The sequence below is a fragment of the Muntiacus reevesi genome, chromosome 2 (genome assembly GCF_963930625.1).
Source record: "Muntiacus reevesi chromosome 2, mMunRee1.1, whole genome shotgun sequence".
Classification (NCBI taxonomy): domain Eukaryota; kingdom Metazoa; phylum Chordata; class Mammalia; order Artiodactyla; family Cervidae; genus Muntiacus; species Muntiacus reevesi.
Window position 1 is genome coordinate 271,984,609 of NC_089250.1, and position 17,787 is coordinate 272,002,395.

At 41.9% G+C, this 17,787-nt stretch overlaps 1 pseudogene; it reads left to right on the forward strand.

Annotated features, from left to right (window-relative positions):
* The first annotated feature begins 15,833 nt into the window (after positions 1-15,833).
* On the forward strand, positions 15,834-16,771 carry LOC136157598 (vomeronasal type-1 receptor 4-like; annotated as a pseudogene).
* Positions 16,772-17,787: the final 1,016 nt, after the last annotated feature.

The window sequence follows — 17,787 nt, forward strand, 5'->3', positions numbered from 1 at the left end:
AATCTGGCCTTGCAGGGTGGCGGGGATCTTGGCGTTTGGTGGCAGGTTGCTTTCACCAGCTCACCTCTCATGTTACTGAGTCCCTACTTTTTGTTAGAGCAGATCAAACCCTGGGGGATGAGGGCGAAGGAGATCCTCTTCTTCGTCATGCTAGCTGACATTCATTTCCTAAGGACAGGGCCTGTGGTTTAAACTCAGCCTAATGCTCTCTGCGCCCCGCTGCCTCACACACACATACCTGTGCCTTCCTAAATGTAACTACTTGAAGGACTGAGTGAGTGAGGAGTTGATGGGGTGGAGACATGGGTAGTGCAATCACTTGCAGCATGATGTTGAATGTTCTGGCTTAGCCAGCAGCCTGCCAATAATGATCCGTGGTGTCCCACTTACATTTTCCTGCCTTTCAACCCATCCCCCAACACTTAGTGACTTAAAACAGTGAAACGTATCATCCCTCATCATTCTGCAGTCTGGGCTTGGCTCATTGGGAAGGTTCTGCTCTGTGTGGTGTCTGTTGGGGCTGCAACGTTCAAGGTGACTTCTTCACTCTTGCGACATTCAAAGTGACTTCTTCACTCCCGAGTCTGGCCCTCAGCCAAGGCCTGGTGTATCTACTCCCAGCATTTGGCTGCTCCAGGGTGGCTGGACCTCTTTATTCAATGGCTGATGGCTCCAGAGCAGTTTCTAAGAGAACAAGTCGCAGTTTCCAAGTGCCTTTTAAACCTCTGCTTGCATCACAGGCCAAGTCAAGTCACAAGGCCAAGCCCGAGTCAATGTGGGAGGAGCTGCTCAAGATGTGAGCGCTGAGTGTGGTCCTTTGCAGACTGCTGATGTAACAGTCCTCACATGTGTGGTCCAGAGATAGCTGAGCTCCACTGCTGATGCACAGAGACATCGAGAGCATAAGGAGATGAGGCTGACTCCAGGGCGTGTATTTTGGAGTGAGGTGAAGATGGAAGCTTTAGCCTGGAAGGCAGAAGAAATTGCAGGGGGGTTTGGCAAAGTAGTGACAGCATCTGAATTGAAGGGCAGGATGATGCTAAGAAACCTGAAAGAATTGTGGTGTAAGTGAGGTGCAGCAAGTGGAGTGAGGGAAGTGGCAGGTAATGAGGGTGATGAGAGTCACAAGGAGGCAGATTGGGATTTGGTGACACCTGGATTAGGGGAGTAAAGGGAAGGATGCAGTCACCTTGGCACCCAGGATTCAGATCTTCCCAGTCTCAGCAACCCCCACTCCCTGGGAAACGTTCTTGGTTCCTGCAAACCCACACATGCTTCAGCATCTCCAGTCTTTTGTCTGTACCGTGATCCTCTACCTGGAAGGCCTGCCTTCTCATTTGTCAGGGGAACAAGTAATTCGGTGTGCTGAGTGGGAAAGTGAGACCGAGCGGAACAGTGAGCGTGGAGGAGTAAGGGTGTAGGGGTCAGATCCTGAGGAGCCTCTAAATAGCAGGGTGAGGGGCTTGAACTTGCCCTGAGGGATGGGGACCAGTAAGATTTGGGGAGATCTTTCCAGGGTCAACAAAGCCCGGAGCCAGGAAAGAGGCTGGGATGATGGTCCTGGAGGTGAAGACCTCAGCTAGGCAGTGGCCGAGGACAGAGGGCAGAGGGATCGAGGAAGTGGACTTGATGCCCCTTCCCCTTTCCAAACCCACAGGAAATTACACACAGAGCAGCCGGAAGGAAGGCCCGTCTCTCCTGTCCCTGGTTCTCATCAGACTATCCAAAGTGTCAGCACACGCCTGTCATCAGGCCTCCCCTGCCCAGCTGTGTATTCCAGACGGAAGGACAGCTCCGGAGTGTGTTGGGGGTGTGATGTGGGCTCTTACAGAGCGGCCAGACCAGAACCCCACAAATCTCCCAGAGGAAAGGGAATGCCTCCGTTTCCTCTGGTAATTTAAGAGCCTCTTCAGCCCAGCCAAAGACAGAAGCTGGCCCTACACGTTAGATGAGGACAGTGGGCCATGGCTGGCTTAGTCGCACTGCAGGAGCTGTGGTGCACGTTGTAGAAATTCTTTTATATGAATCACTGGGGGCAGAAGCTGATCTGACCTGAACTGCTCTATTGACAAAAGCTAACTGAGACTGCTGTGTGGACTTTTATCCCTTTTCTGTGGAATAGAAAGTACAGCAGAAATGTCCTTGTGTTTGGAATACATGGAATATACTGAATTAATAGTAAAAGCCACCCACAAAGAGAAGCAGAGGCCCTGAAGGATTCACTGTGTTCTACCAAAACATTTGCAAAATTAATAACCAGTTCTCAAACTCCTTCAAAAACAGAAGGGGAGGAAGCACTTCCCAGCTTACTTTGAGGCCAATATTACCCTGATAGCTAAAGCCAGATGAAAACACCAAAATGAAAGAAATCTACAGAGCATTTATCTCTTAGAAACATAGATCCAAAAATGCTGACAACCCGAATTCAGCAGCATATAAAAAGAATTGTATACCATGACCAAATGTAGTTTATCTCAAACATTAAAGGTTAGTTTAATGTCAAGAAAGTCAATGTAATATACCATGTCAGTAGAATAAAATGCAGGGAGAACCACATGATCATCTCAGTTGATGCAGAAGAAGCATCTGGCAAAATCTAACCCCTTTTTGTGATTAAAAACACTCAAACTAGGAATAGAAGGGAAGCTCCTTAAACTGATCAAAGGCATCTCCCAAACTGCACAGTTAACAATACTTAGAGATGAAAGACTGAGTGTTTTCCATGTAAGATCAGGAATAAAACATTCTTGCCACTTCTGCAGACCATACTGGATGTTCTAGCCAGAATATTTAGTCAAGGATAAGCAAAGGCTTGCAGATTGGAAAGGAAGAAGTAAAACTATTTGCAGGTGACATGATCTTATATATAAGAAATCCTAACAAATCCACTAAGAAAAGAAAGCTACCTCTGTTTGGGCTTCCCAGGTGGTGCTAGTGGTAAAGAATCCACCTACCAATGCAGAAGACTTCAGAGACGTGGGTTTGATCTTGGGTCAGCCAGATCCCCTGGAGAAGGAAATGGCAACCCACTCCAGTATTCTTGCCTGGAAAACTGCACAGGTAGAGGAGCCTGGCAGGCTACAGTCCCCAGGGCCGCAGAGAGTCGGTCACAACTCTGCACAGCACAGAGGCAAACATGTTTAGCAAGACGGCAGGATACAGGATCAACATGAAAATCATTTTTATTATTGCAGATGGTAGCAGGTGTTTGGTGAGGCTGTGGGAGTACTGGAATCCTCATACTGCTGATGAGGATGTAAAATGGTGACCCCCCTTCGGAAAACATTACCAAGCCAATTCCACTGCTAGGCATATTCCCGAGGGAACTGCAAACATGGCCACGCAAAGGCTCGTGCACAAATGTCGGTAAGATTGTTCACAAGTCAAAATGTGGAACCCGTTCAAATGTTTATCAACTGATGAATGGGTAAATGTATGTATATAATGGATATTTCCTAGCTATAAAAATAAGTGAAGTACTGACATGTGCGACAACATGTTGGAACCTGGAAAAAAAAAAAAAGATTGTGCTGGGCTAAAGGAGGCACACACAAAAGGCTGATGTGTGCTTTAATTTACAGGACATGTCCACATAGGTAAATCTCTGGAGACAAAGTAGCTGAGGTCAGGGGTCAGGGACGGGCAATGGACAGTGACTCCTTAATGGGTATCAGGTTTCTTCTGGAGGTGATGAAATGTCCTGGAGTTAGTGGAGATGGTTCCCCCACTTGATAAATATACAACACCTATGCAGTTGTGCCCTATAAGAAGGTGAGTTTTATGGTCTGTATGAAAAGCAATCATCACCAAGCCCTATCTGGCTACCCTGGTCTAGGTAAGTGGATTTGTAAGAATCAAATAGAATTGTTTTCTCTCCTCTCCACAAAGTTATTTACACCCCCATTGGCCCTCCATACCCTTGGGTCAAAAATATTTGGAAAAAAAATTCCAGAAAGTTTCAAACATCAGAACTTGTACTTGCCACATTTATTGTTCAGTCGCTCGGTCGTGTCCAACTCTGCAACCCCGTGGACTGCAGCACACCAGGCTTCCCTGTACTTCACTGTCTCCTTGGGTTTGCACAAACTCATATCCATTGAGTCATTTACATTTCAGTAGGTATTATAAGTAATCTAGAGATGATTTAGAGTATACAAGAGGATGTGTGTAGGTTGTGTGCAATTGTTAAATGTAAGGGGCTTAAGCATACATGGATTTTGGTATTCATGGATCATTCTGGGGTGAACCTGCATATACTGAGGGATGACTGTTTCAAGTGCTGTTTTCAAGAAGACTTTGTAACACATTCGCTATCAATTTCTATCTTCATTGCACTGTAATTAGAGGATATGTTTGGTATTTTAAAAAATCCTTTGATTACAGCCAAGACTTACTTTGGGCCCAATATGTGGTCGAGTTTTGTAAATCCCTTTGTGTCTTTAAGAGGTGTAGTCAGCAATGGGAGCAACATTCTGCAAAGTCCAAAAGGCCAGGTTTATTGTTTGTGGTAGGCAGACCTGCTGTTCATTTCTAAGTTAATTCAGCTTTTAGCAAATTAATACTGAGGAAATTGCTTAACTCCCACTTTTAATTAATTCTAGAATTGCCCGTTCTTCCTGTTTTGTTTTTGCATTATATATTTTGAAGCCATGTTTATAGAGGCATAAAATGAAGACATTGTGTATTTTTGGTGAATTCAGTCTTTTATCATTATAAAACTGCCTCTTTATACCGAGCGAGACCTTTTCATGTCAAGCCTTGTTTCTCTGAAATTAATATAGATGCATCAGCTTCTTTTGATTAGTATTTTCATGCCATACTTTTCCCATCCTTTTACTTTAAAACTTTCTGCATCCTTAGGTTTTATATATAGCAATTATAAATGGCACATTTTTGGAATATCTAGTCTGACGATCTTTGTTAACTGATAATTCCAGTTATATACTTAATATGCTAAACGGATATATTTGCACCTGAAACTGCTGCCTCCCTGTATGCTTTCTATTTCTTCTGTTCTTCTATGTTTCTTTTTCTAATCACCTCTTTGCTGATTGACTTAGGATTTATTTTACTAATTCATTTCTCTCCTCTTCTGGTTTGGAATCCACTGACTCTGCTTGCTTTTAGAAGTTCCCCTAGTGCAGTATTTCCCCACCTGAGTACTTACTGAGGTTTTCAGCTGGATAGTTTCTTGTGGAGGCTGTGCTTTAGGAAGTTTGTCAGCATCCCTAGCATCCACTCACTAGCCAGCAGTCACAGCACCACCCCTTCTCCGTGAACAGAAATGTCTCCAGCATGGCATACACAGTAGAAGGCAAAATCCCTCCTGGCTGAGAACTTCTGCCCTAGAAATTACCACACGCATAACCAACACATTAAAGTCTAACATCAAGGCCTTCACCCTCATGGTTAATGTGAGAACCTTAGAATCTTGATACTCAGTGCCCACATTGGACCAACAGCCTCAGCTGCCCTCAGAAGCTTGCTTGTTAGAAGTGCAGAATGTCTGACCACAGCCCAGACCTGTTTGATTTTATATTTAGAATACTTCTTTTGTCTTGTATGCTGGAAGTCTTAGTTTTTAATGAAATATATAAGATATAAAAGTATCACAAGTAAATTGTATGTTAGTTACACATTCCATATATCAGGAAGGCACATAGAACACCTGTAATAGTTCCAGAATGACTAACAAATTTACAAATACTACTGAATGTAGCTTAACATATTCTTTATGGCTCATGTTTTGGAATAAATTTCCCACTTAATGTGACCTGAGGTTGGTCACATGGCCCGTCTCACCCACCTAGTCACACTTGAGAATTGCTTCAGCCATGGGGTATGTGGAAAAGGTCACTGATTGAGGGGTCCATCCTCCAAGTTCTTCAGTTCTATCTTTTCCACCTGGAGGGTGACTTGGCTTCTGTGAACTTCATGTTGGGAGAATAAAATGCGTGGTGATAAGTGTATTGCTATGAGCAGCACCCCAGCCCACAGGTATGCTTGCTGTGTAAGCCTGACCCTTTCTTTAAAAGCTGCAATTTGCTACTCCAGGTCCTTGATCCCGACAGAGTGAAGACCAGGGTGGAGCTGGGATGAACAACATGGCCCTAATTTCTCATCCCCTGCAGGCCCAAACCAGCAATGGTGCATCACTCATCTCTCCCATGACACTGTTCATGAGAACCGCCACACTAACATTGTCTCCCTATTTGATGACTCCACTTTGGCTGGAACTTCTTTTTTTTAACCACTAGCTTCTCCATTCAGCCCTCCAACTACTTCAAACTAGATGACCTGAAAGTGGATGATTTTGGGGAGCCATTTGGTACCTTTGGCTGCTTTAACTTGAATGGTCAGAGTAGAGGTTCTAGCAGAGCCCCAGAATCACTGTGCTCTCAGGAGGTCTGCCTGTGGTGCATGAGATGCAGTTATCGTGGGTGGCTCAGTGGGTAAATAATCCACCTGCAAGGCAGGAGACATGGAGACGGAGTTTTGATCCCTGCATCAGGAAGATCCTCTGCAGATGGGCATGGGAAGCCACTCCAGTATTCTTGCCTGGAGAACCCCATGGACAGAGGAGACTTGACGGGCTACAGTCCATGGTATCTCAGACATGACTGAAGCGACAGCCCACAGGCGCTGGAGAATTACCATGGCTGCCCAAGCAGATAAGGGCCACACGAGGACACTGTGTTCCTGATGTGCAAATTGTCCAGGTGAAGGACAAGATCTTGCGTACTATCATCAGGTATGGATGGAAGGTACCAGGTTCATTTTCCCAAATGAGTGATGACAGGCCTGAAGACATCTCTCACATCTTTGTGCTCAAAGACAAGTTCCGCACACAGTCTGACAGGGATGCATCCGTGTGGTCTGGAGTTTATCGTGGAGCCACAGGGACCTGGCCCCTGGATCCTGTAGTGTGTGTGAGTGGATGGTGAAGATGAAGATGGGGGTGTTTCCATTCATTACCACCAGGCTGGCTGTTCGTTGCCCCCCCTTTGTTCATTTCCTAGGCATTCTGCCTCAGCCTCTTTCTCACTGTCTGCCTCATTTTCCCCTAAGGCAGCATGTGTTACCTCATGAGCACTCCCACCACTACTGGAGGACTTCTTTACCCCACAGTGAAGTCATCATGACAGGCATGTAGTCTGCACGGGGAGGGTCTCCTCTTTCCCACGGTGCCACCAAGGGGGAGATGTCAGGGTCAAGTTCATATTGTCTCCAACAGGGTAACATCAGAAGACAGATCCTGACGTTTACTTAGGCTTTACTTGCTCTTCCTGGTATCCACCTTAAAAATATAAATATTTATGTATATAAATAATACACACACACACACATATATATCTCCAGATCAGACCTCCATCTAATACCATTCCAGTATTACTTCTCCTGGACACTGATGACATTTTCTAAACTTCAACAACAACAGTGCCTCTGATTCTGGGAAAACACCCCTGACCCTGAGCCTCTTTGGAGTTGCACTGCCTTGTAGAGAGAGGGCAAGGGGAGAACTTGCCCACGTCAGGGCTCAACTTTGATGTCCCTAGCTTGGAAGCCACTTCTATCCAGTGGCTGGAGAGAGACCTGGGTGCTGCTCAAACACAGGAAAATATCTCTTGTCCAAGTCCGCAAAAAGCACATCTCCTTTACCCTCCAGTTTTTGAACGCCTGCTCTGTGCTCCTTCTTCTGGCCGGGGTCCAACTGTCAAATAGTGGGGCTACTGCAGACTCGTGCATGCATCGTTACCCTTCTCACAGAACTGTTTGCCCAGACTCTAGGTTGAGACAGGAAGGAAGTGCAGAAACTTCTCAACACTTTTCATCTGGGACAAGGAGCTGAACAAGGCCCACGGTGGGGTTCTTAATAGCTCTCCTGCTTCCCCACACTTGGAGCTGGAAGGTCTGTTTTCACCAATATTCTAGGTTATATACCCACAGGGTAGGGGAACAGCAGAACGGGAACTGCTCTTCATTTCCTTTAAGGCTAAGCTCTAGGGTGGGGAGTAGATTCCAGTCCTCAGCCTCCACTGGGGCAGGGGGCAGCTACACACCATGAGGAATATCAGAGTCACAGGTTTCCCTCCACCCTTCTGAAGTCAGAGTCTACCCAACTCAAACTTCTAGTTTCTAATTTTGCAACACATGGAGCTCCTTTTCTTTTTTGGAGGCTAGGGGGGTGGGGGTGGGGGTGGGGGTGGGGGACCCAGCTCTACCACGCCTGTAACCCCACACATCCACAAATATGTGATGTTTAAAATCTTGAGGGAGCAGAGGGAAGGGTCTCTGGAGCCAGGTCCTGGGGGTGGGTCTTTACTGTTGTTCAGTTTCTCAGTTGTGTCTGACTCTTTGTGACCCCATGGACTTCAGCATGCCAGGCTTCCCTATCCTTCACTATCTCCCGGAGTTTGCTCAAAATCATGTCTTTACTAGATTTTTTTTTTTTTTTTGACAAGTCCCTGAATTTTTTTTTTTTTGAGGTTTGAAAAATCATAGTAAAAATACTCATACAATTTACCATCTTAACGATTTAAATTGTGCAGATAAGTGGTATTAAATATATCCATAATGTTATGCAAACATCACCATATCCAGCTCCATAATTCATTTCATCTTGTAAAACTGAAACTCTATGCCCATTAAACAACAATTCATTAACTTTACACTTTCCCCTTCCCCCAGTCCCCGGAACCTAGTGCTCTACTTTCTGTCTCTTATGATTTTGACTGCTGTTAAGTATCTCACATACGTGGAATCATACAGTATTTGTCCTTTTGTGATTGGTCTATTTCTCCTAGCTTAACGCCCTTGTTAACCGAAAACAACAGAACAGCATTTTACCAGACAAGTGGGTTTATGCAGGAGCAGCAGAGAATTGCAATTTGGGACAAGCAAACTCTGGTGAAACACATAGAAATCCAGTAAAGCGAGTAAGAGTGAACTTTTATAGAGGAGAAGAGGCAGTTGGGAGGGGCTGTTATAAACAAAAAGTCCTTCGGAGGAAACTGAGAGTTCAAAGTGCAGTGGCTTTTCATTGCGTTGTGACAGTCTCTCATTGGTTGAGCTGTTGTCTGGCTTCCTGTTGCTAGTGGTAGTAGTCAAGTAGTGTCACTTCCTGCCAGAAAACGCAAGGTAACAAACATCTCTTTCTTGCTGGGATCTGTATTGCGATCCAGCGGTACATGTGTGAGGGCTCCCCCTGCTGGTCACCCAACAACATTTTAGTGAGATTTTCCTTTATTGTTCACATTTCTCAAGTTTCATTTCCATTGCATTATATTGCAGAATTTCCTTTCTTTTAGATTTTATGTCTATACTGTATTTTACTTATCTGCCTACCTGGTGATGAACTGTTGCATTGTTTCCATGTTTTAGCTATCAAACATCTGTTTGGGACCCTGCTTCTGATTCTTTGGTATAGATACCCAGAAGTAGAATTGCTCGATCACATAGTTATTCTGTTTTTGATTTCCCGAGGAGCTGCCATCCTGTTTTCCAATGACTGTGCCATCTTACCTTTCTGCCCAACAGTGCATAGAATTCCAATTTCTCCACATTCTTGTCATCACTTGTTGTCTTCTATTGTTTTGATAGTAGCTATCTTAATGGCTGCAAGATGGCATTTCGCTGTAGTTTTGATTTGCATTCCCCTAATGGATAGTGATGTTGATCATCTTTTCATGTGCTTATTTGTCATCTGTATATCTTCTATGGAGAAACGGCTTTCCCAAGTCCTGAATTGGGTTATTTCTCGGTTGTTTTTTGTTTAAGAATTTTCTCCATATTTTGGGTATTAATGTCTTATCAGGTATATGATTTACAAATGTTTTCTCTTATTCAGTGAATTCTTTTTTTACTCTGATGATTCTGTCTTTGATACACAAGAGCTTTTTAGATCTTAGGAGGTTCAGTGTGTGTTACATGTGCCTTTCGTGTCAAATCCAAAGAAATCATTGCCAAGTCTAATGTTGTGAATTTTCCCCTGTATTTTCTTCTAAGAATTTTATTGTTTTAGATCTTACATTTAGGTCTTTGATCCATTTTGAGTTAATTTTTCTATGTAGTGTTAAGTAAGGGTCCAACTTCCTTCTTTTGCATGTGGATATCCAATTTTCCCAGCCTCATTTGTTGAAAGAACTGTCCTTTTCCCACATGGCCCAGAACTTGGGTAAGAGGATTTCCACTTGTTCCAGGAAGCATTCTCGTATCCCCTAACCAGGATTGTGTGAGATCTTTGTAATTTTCTCTTTGAGAAAGTCATGTCTCTCTCAGCATCACATCCTTATCATCATGACTATTGAAGAATGTGAAGAAATGTCTTGGATTTTATCCTACATGCAAGGTAACAAATTATCCTGTCAACTTCATGGATGCTGTCAGAAGGCATGAGACTCCTGGGTCTGAGAAGACAGGTTTTATTGTTCATGACATGAGAACAGCAAGAGCTTTGTGCTTTCATTTGTTCTCTTTGACTGTATCAGCCTTCTCAGAGGTGATAAAAGAGGCCCAGGTGGATACGATACACATAATAGGTTTACATCGCAAGTGCAGGTGTGAAGGCTAAGAAATCCAAATATTTTAATGTTGGTCACAAACAAACCCGCCCAAATTTTGCCTCAGCGGAAGGCATTATTTTTATTATGCTGATCAAGTAATTAACCTGTCCCTTTCCTTGGAGAATACACTGTAGACATTATCTGAAGCTGATTGTTGTTTGAAAAGTTCTTGAAAAGATAATTTATGACAGAAGCTGACACAAGCTGTGAAGAAACTTAAGAGAGCAAAACTTGTCTCTCAGCGCCGTGCAACGTTCCCTTTAAAACGTGAGCCTAATTAACCTTCTAAACAAAAAGGCCCACTGAAGCTTTCTGGTCCCAAGACTAAACTTGACTGTGTGGCACACTGGAGTTGTAAATATTGGAAGAGACAAGAAGAGATGGGGTCACCAGGAAGTCTGACAGAAAACCAGCTCCAAGGGTGAGGCGATGTCAAACTGGATGAGGCAACGATAGACGACAGCAAACAAAAAGCAAGGCAAGCACAGCATTTTCAGAAGAAATGGAAGTGGGTTATCTTGAAGCGTAAAGAGACAAGTTACTACTGACATATATCACAAATTATTCTGAATAATTTGCTGATGTAAATTTTAAAGATATAAAATGTTGTTTTTAGAGGAAAACAGAGAACATTTCTGAGCTCTCATAGGAAAAGACTGTTCTTAAACAGAGCAAAAATATCAAGTATAAAGGAGGATATGACAAATGAGCTTGTATTGAAGTTAAGTGCTCCTACTCATGAAAAGAGAAGATAGAAAGCAAGATAGAGAATTCGTTTCAGCTTGCAAAACTGAAACAGTAACTACCCATCTCTCCTTTCTCAGTACCCTAACAACTGCCTTCCTGCTTCTATTGCTGTGATTTTTACTACGATAGATATCGCATAAAAATGGAATCATACTGTGCTTGTCTTTTTGTGACTGGCTTATTTCACTTTATATAATATTCTCAAAGTTTATCCATGTTGTGGCATATATCATTATTTCCTCCTCTTTAAGCGTAAATAATATTCCATTGTATGTATATACCAGTTTATTTTTGTATATGATATAAGAAACGATTCCAGTTTGATTGTTTTGCATGTAGCTGTCCAGTTTCCCAACACCATCTATTGGAGAGGCTGTCTTTGCCTTACTGTATCCACTTGTCTCCTTTGTCATAGAGAAATTGACCATTAAGTGTAGATTCACTTCTGTTCTATTTATTCTGTTCGATTGATCTATGTGTCCCTTGATCTTGTGTCAGTACCACACTGTTTTGATGCCTATAGTTTTATAGTGTAGTTTGAAATTGGGAGCAAGATAGCTACAGCTTTGTTTTTCCTTGTCAAGATTGTTTTGGCTGTTCAGGGTCTTCTGTGTTTCCATACAGACTTTATGCCTTCACTCCAGGCTTTCCCCACCATGGTTTTATTTGGGGATGAATACATACCTGTTCACTGTTATGTCCTGAAACACGCTATCTTTCTTACCCCTGACCCGTGAGTAGGTAATGCTCACATGGACTCTAAAGTCCATGGAATTCTCCAGGCCGGAATACTGGAGTGGGTAGCTGTTCCCTTCTCCAGGGGATCTTCCGAATCCAGGGATGAAATGCAGGTCTCCCACATTGCAGGCATATTCTTTACCAGCTGAGCCACCAGGGAAGCCCAACTTTAAGGCAGCTTATAGCAAATATTGTCTGTGGATTGTTGCAGGGTGAAAGGATTACAAGCAGAGGAAAGGATGCCATTTTCCTGCATCCAGAAGTCTGGAGATACACCTGTTCTTCTGTATATGAAATCATCATCCAGAGATACACAGAGACCATGTAAGTTGATTTTATGAAGGTGAACGTGACCGTGTGAGTTCATAGGAATATGTGTCGTGTGTTTAGGAATATGATGTGAGTTTGTGTGTGGTGAGCATGTGCACAAATGTTTGTGCGTTTTAAACTATAATTGTGTAAGTACTATATACATAAGTATGTGAGTATTAATGCACATGGGTGTTCGCATCTGCCTGTAAGTACTTAAATGAGGTTGTGTGCAGACTTGGTTGCCCACCAAATGTGGCTCTAAACCCCTAACTTGAAAATCGGCAGTGATTACATCGTGACACTGCATCAAATGTAAATGTATTTATGTGAAAAACCACATTTCCTGCAACTCCTAATTTATATTTCTTAATTATCAGAGTATCAAGTGCTCATTCTGGAAAAATAGCATAATTAATTAATTAATGTAGAGCACTGTGGTAACTATTTTATCTCTTTGAATGAAGTAATTGAGCATTGGTTCATTTGATATTTACAAGAATGGTAGAGTCTGTCTGTTGAGCCATCAGAACTAAGTGCTTATTTGTGAGACACTCATTTTGAACTTTCTCATTTTTTCCCATGTATATTGTTCTGTTGTGTGTCAGTCACTCAGTCATGTCTGACTCTTTGCGACCCCATGGACTGTAGCCCACCAGGCTCCTCTGCTCATGGAATTCTCAAGGCAAGAATACTGTAGTGGGTTGCCATTTCCATCTCCAGGGGATCTTGCCAACCCAGGGATGGAACTTGCATTGCAGCAGATGCTTTGCCGTTTCAGCTACTAGGGAAGCCTCATATTGTTCTGTGTCTGATTCTAATTGCTAATGGAAGTCAATAATCATAAAGTAAATTTTCCTTCAACATCTCTATATTGATCGGCATTGATTTATGCAAGTCATCCAATTAATTGGCTCTGATTTGTGCTGACATTTTCTATCATGAGTGATGTGTCCTGTTCTTCCTTTTACTTGTGTCTCTTCAAATGTTTTCCCCAGGTATTTTGTCCCTTTCCATTTCTCTAACAGCATTTTAATTGATCATTCAGTTTAATGGTCTGAAGATTAGGAGAGCACTAGTTTCAAGGTAGAGGAACATCTCAGGGAAGTACAGAATGCAGAGGGACACACAGTTTATGCCAGTCCTTTATGTGTGTGACTTCAGAAAGTCCAGCTTTCCTCAGTGTGAGACCCTGTCTGCCTTCAGGGATCATGGAAATTAAGAAGGCTCTTGGAAACCCTCTTTTAGTCTCCTAAGGGTGCTATCTAGAAACTTGTAATTGTTTCCAGTAATTAACAACTGAGAGAGAAGTTTCCAGAAGTGTTCTGAGGTCCTAGGCCTGCACTCCCATTACTGCTGCAGGTGAAATGATAATTGGAGCTTTGATGGGAGAAAGGGGGAGGACACAGCATCTCAAACCCATATATCAGGATCCAGCTGCCTCCCTCCCACACAGACACTGGGTATAATGACCACCAGGAAGCCCCCTCTTCTGACAGTAGGAAGGTGTCAGGTAAGTGTTTTCCATCTCATTCTAAGCAGCAGCGTTTGTAAGAGAAAGTCACATCAAGAGTCTGGAGAAGAGATCATATCAGACAAAGGCAATATTCTGTGTAGTAACTTGATTCAGTGCCAACAGCAGGCAGAAAGGTGGAGTAAGTCTGAGGCGTGAGCTGAGCTAATATTGAGAGATTGGTTTCTAGAGCCCACAGCAATCTCTAAAGAGCCTTCATGCAATAAAATATAATCCTCTGACAGTTTCCGTTGCAACTCAATCCAAGTTACAGCAAAACCTGATTTTTAAGGTGCTTAAAAATATTTGTGATGAGAAGGATGCTAGTCCACATTGGGGAAACGTCATTCGTAAATAAGTGTATGGTCTATCATTTGGTAATATTTAAGCTATTTGATAACTATACTGAAAAAAGCTTTGCTTCTCACTGAGTTAAAGCTCTTGGATTTTTCATGTCCATCAAAGCCTTTTCTAGACAAGGAATGAAACTGCACACGTGACACAATTCCCATAAAGATATTTTTCTCAACCTAAAAAAATTGTATTTAAGTGGTAAAATACATTTGTAAAATCAATCTGCTTTTGAGTCTACCTTACAGGAATTATAGACTCCATGTTCAGGATGACTAGAAGTTGACCACTAATGCTTACAGGTTTGCAATAAAATGTATGATGGATCTGAAAAAATCATCTAATCTGTGCAGAAAGTGTATCTAAATGTAAACAACTTGAATAGAAAGGGTTGCTCCAGTCCTGGATGTCTGATGCAATTAGTGTAGACAGTAACTTTGCCTCTACTGAAAACCTCTGTAGTGTGTTAATTCTGGTGAGCTTATTGTTGTTCTTAGATTTAAAGAAGAGTTGATGCGGTAATGGCAAGTTAGAGGCAGCAGCTGGTGGTCTCCTAGCATGTTGATTTTTTTTTGTTTTTAAATAGGCTACTATCAATCCAAAAATCCAGTCTCTGAATTTATAAAATGCACAAGAATACATGCCTTGCAGATGCTATTATATATATATATATATATATATGTCTGGTATGTCAGTGGCATGCACAAATCTTATTTCTTTGTTGCTATTTTTGTTTAGCTCTGGAATTAACAAATAGATAAGTATATGAATTGAAAACAATAATAATTCAGTTTTTGCTTACCCTCTTTTATCATGTATTAGTATTTATGGCTGAAAGTTTAGATGTTACTTGTGCTTATGCAATAATTCCTGTGATGGGTGTATTGTACCTGCTTTTCAGACATAAAAACATCCTAATACCATCCCAATACTGAGCCATTCTCATCTTCATGACATTACATAATCTTGGGCAGGTTCTTGCCATATGCCATATTCTACTACCAGCAGTCCATGTATATGTATTAAGGTATCTAAAACCTAACACATAGTACATAGTGCCTTACAGAATAAAGCTTTACAAAAAGGGAATCTTCTTATAATGAAAACATAAAAGACCATCAGTCGAAAATCAAATTAAGAAGTTGTGAAATAAAAACTAAGCATAGGTATGGATTATTATTTGAATACAACTCACTGGTTTTCGGCAGAGCTGGTAGTTCAGTGTACTCTCTTGACCAGCATAATGAGTTTCTAAAGTCCTCGCTCTGCCCTGTGCAGCAGATCTCAACAAATACGGAACCTTTGTGTTACCTTTCCCTGAAAAAATTGCAGTCACAGAAATCCCAGGCTCGTGGATTTGTGAAGAATGAAGTGATACCATGGAGTGCCTTCAGCAAGTAATTCTGCATTTTAAGTGCTCTTTCAGTGTTATACATTAAACCCTTTTAAGGCCACTAGTAGCAGAAAAGCATAAAGCAAAATTTTCCAAGTGGGACCTGAGCATAAGTGGAGAATATTGGATTTCAACAGACATGATGCGTGCAGCTCATGCCTGATGTTCCCATACAAACACTAACTCACGAGACAAGTACCAGTGACTGTGAGCTGAGAGGATGGCCAGCAGCTTTCTCATAATAGGCATGATCATCTTAACACAGACTGTGGTTGGAATTCTGGGGAATTTCTCACTCCTTTGCAGTTATATCGTCCTTCACTTCATGGGTTACAGGTTAAGGTCCACAGACCTGATCCTTAAGCACCTGATTGTGGCCAACTCCTTGGTCCTCCTCTCTAAAGGAGTCCCACACACAATGGCAGTCTTTGGGTGGAAGCATATCCGCAGTGATGTTGGCTGCAAACTTCTCTTCTTTCTGCACAGACTGGGGCGGGGAGTGTCCATCAGTAGCATCTGCCTCTTGAGTGTCTTTCAGGTGATGGAACTCCAGGTGGGCAGCGCTGAAAGTAACAGCTCCCAAGTACAATGTTCGCTCTATTTTCCTGTGTTGGATCCTGCAAATGCTGGTAAATGCCATTTTCCCTATCTATATACATAGCAAATGGAGTGACAGAAAACACAAGCAATAAAGATTTTGGATACTGTTCTACTATTCTTACTGACCAGAGGAGTAGAAAAACCATAGACGCCTTCTGTGCAGCATTGCTGTTGCTCCCTGATATTTTATGTTTGGGGGTCACGCTCTGGGCCGGCGGCTCCATGGTTCTCATCCTGTACAGACATAAGCAGCAGGTCCAGCACATTCGTAGGACTGATGCCTCCTCCAGGTCCTGCCCTGAATCCAGAGCTTCTAAATTCATCCTTCTCCTCGGGAGCACCTTTGTCTACTTTTATATTCTTTCCTCCATCTGTCAAGTTCTTTTGGCTCTTTTTGATCCACCCAGCCGGTTCCTTGTGGACATCACTATAATCATTGCAGCCTGCTTCCCAACTGTCAGCCCCTTTCTGCTCATAAGCCATAACTCCAGTGTACAAAGGCTCTACTTTGCCTGGATAAGAAATGCAAGGTCCTCCACTATTATGAGAAAAGTGTGAATTTTATTTATTTCTATAATGATCAGTTGCGAGTTCATTTATTCACCCTCAGAATCCTAATTAAAAATTTTAATCTCAAGATAATATTATACCAGTCATGCCAAGCATCTTCTTCAATATAAAGACCAATTGAAATATACTGTAATGAAATATGAATACATCAATGAAGTTTTCTTGTAGAAAAGTTCAGATTTGTGCCATAAACAGCAGGTCTTGAAATGATGTGCATATTATAAAGTGTTCAAATGTTTTACTTTCAGTCTAACAAAATGAATTTCCCAGAAATGAAGTAGGCATGGAATTATAGATAAAAGTGTACAAGAAAATGGATCAGTGTGTACAGTAGTCAGAAATAAACCTGAAGAAACTAATATCCTCACAGAATAAAGAATACACTGGTTAGCACTCGAAGGTAAAATCAGGTAAGAGTTTGGGAGCCAGTTACAAGTTTATAGTTAACATTGTTATGAGAGATGGCAGTATTTATTAGAAAGAGTCTTGCAGGGAGATTAGCATATTAAAATATTTTCATGTAGAAATGAGCAGTTTGAAGTGAAGTACAATAAAAAAACAGACTGAAAGAAAACTATATTTCAGTGGATTTTTAAACTGAAATTTATTTGACATATAACATTGTGTAAATTTAAGATGAAAGATTTGGTAATTCGTTACACATAAATATTGTAATATGACTGCCATTACAACCCCATGTCACAATGCAGAACTCTTATATGCTAAATTTTTCATTGAATTATAGTTGATTTACAGTGTTATAGTAGTGGCAGAGGTACAACATTGTGGTTCAATATATAGGTTATTTTTTTAAAAGCTATTATGAACTATTGGCTGTATTCACTGTGCTGTAAAGTATGTTCTTGTAGTTTATTTATTTTACACATAGTAGTGTGTACTTCTGAATCTTTACTCTGTCTTGCCCCTTCCCACTTTCTCTCCTCACTGGTAAACACTAGTTTATTCCCTATGTGCGAGAGTCTTTTGCTACTGCATTATTTTCA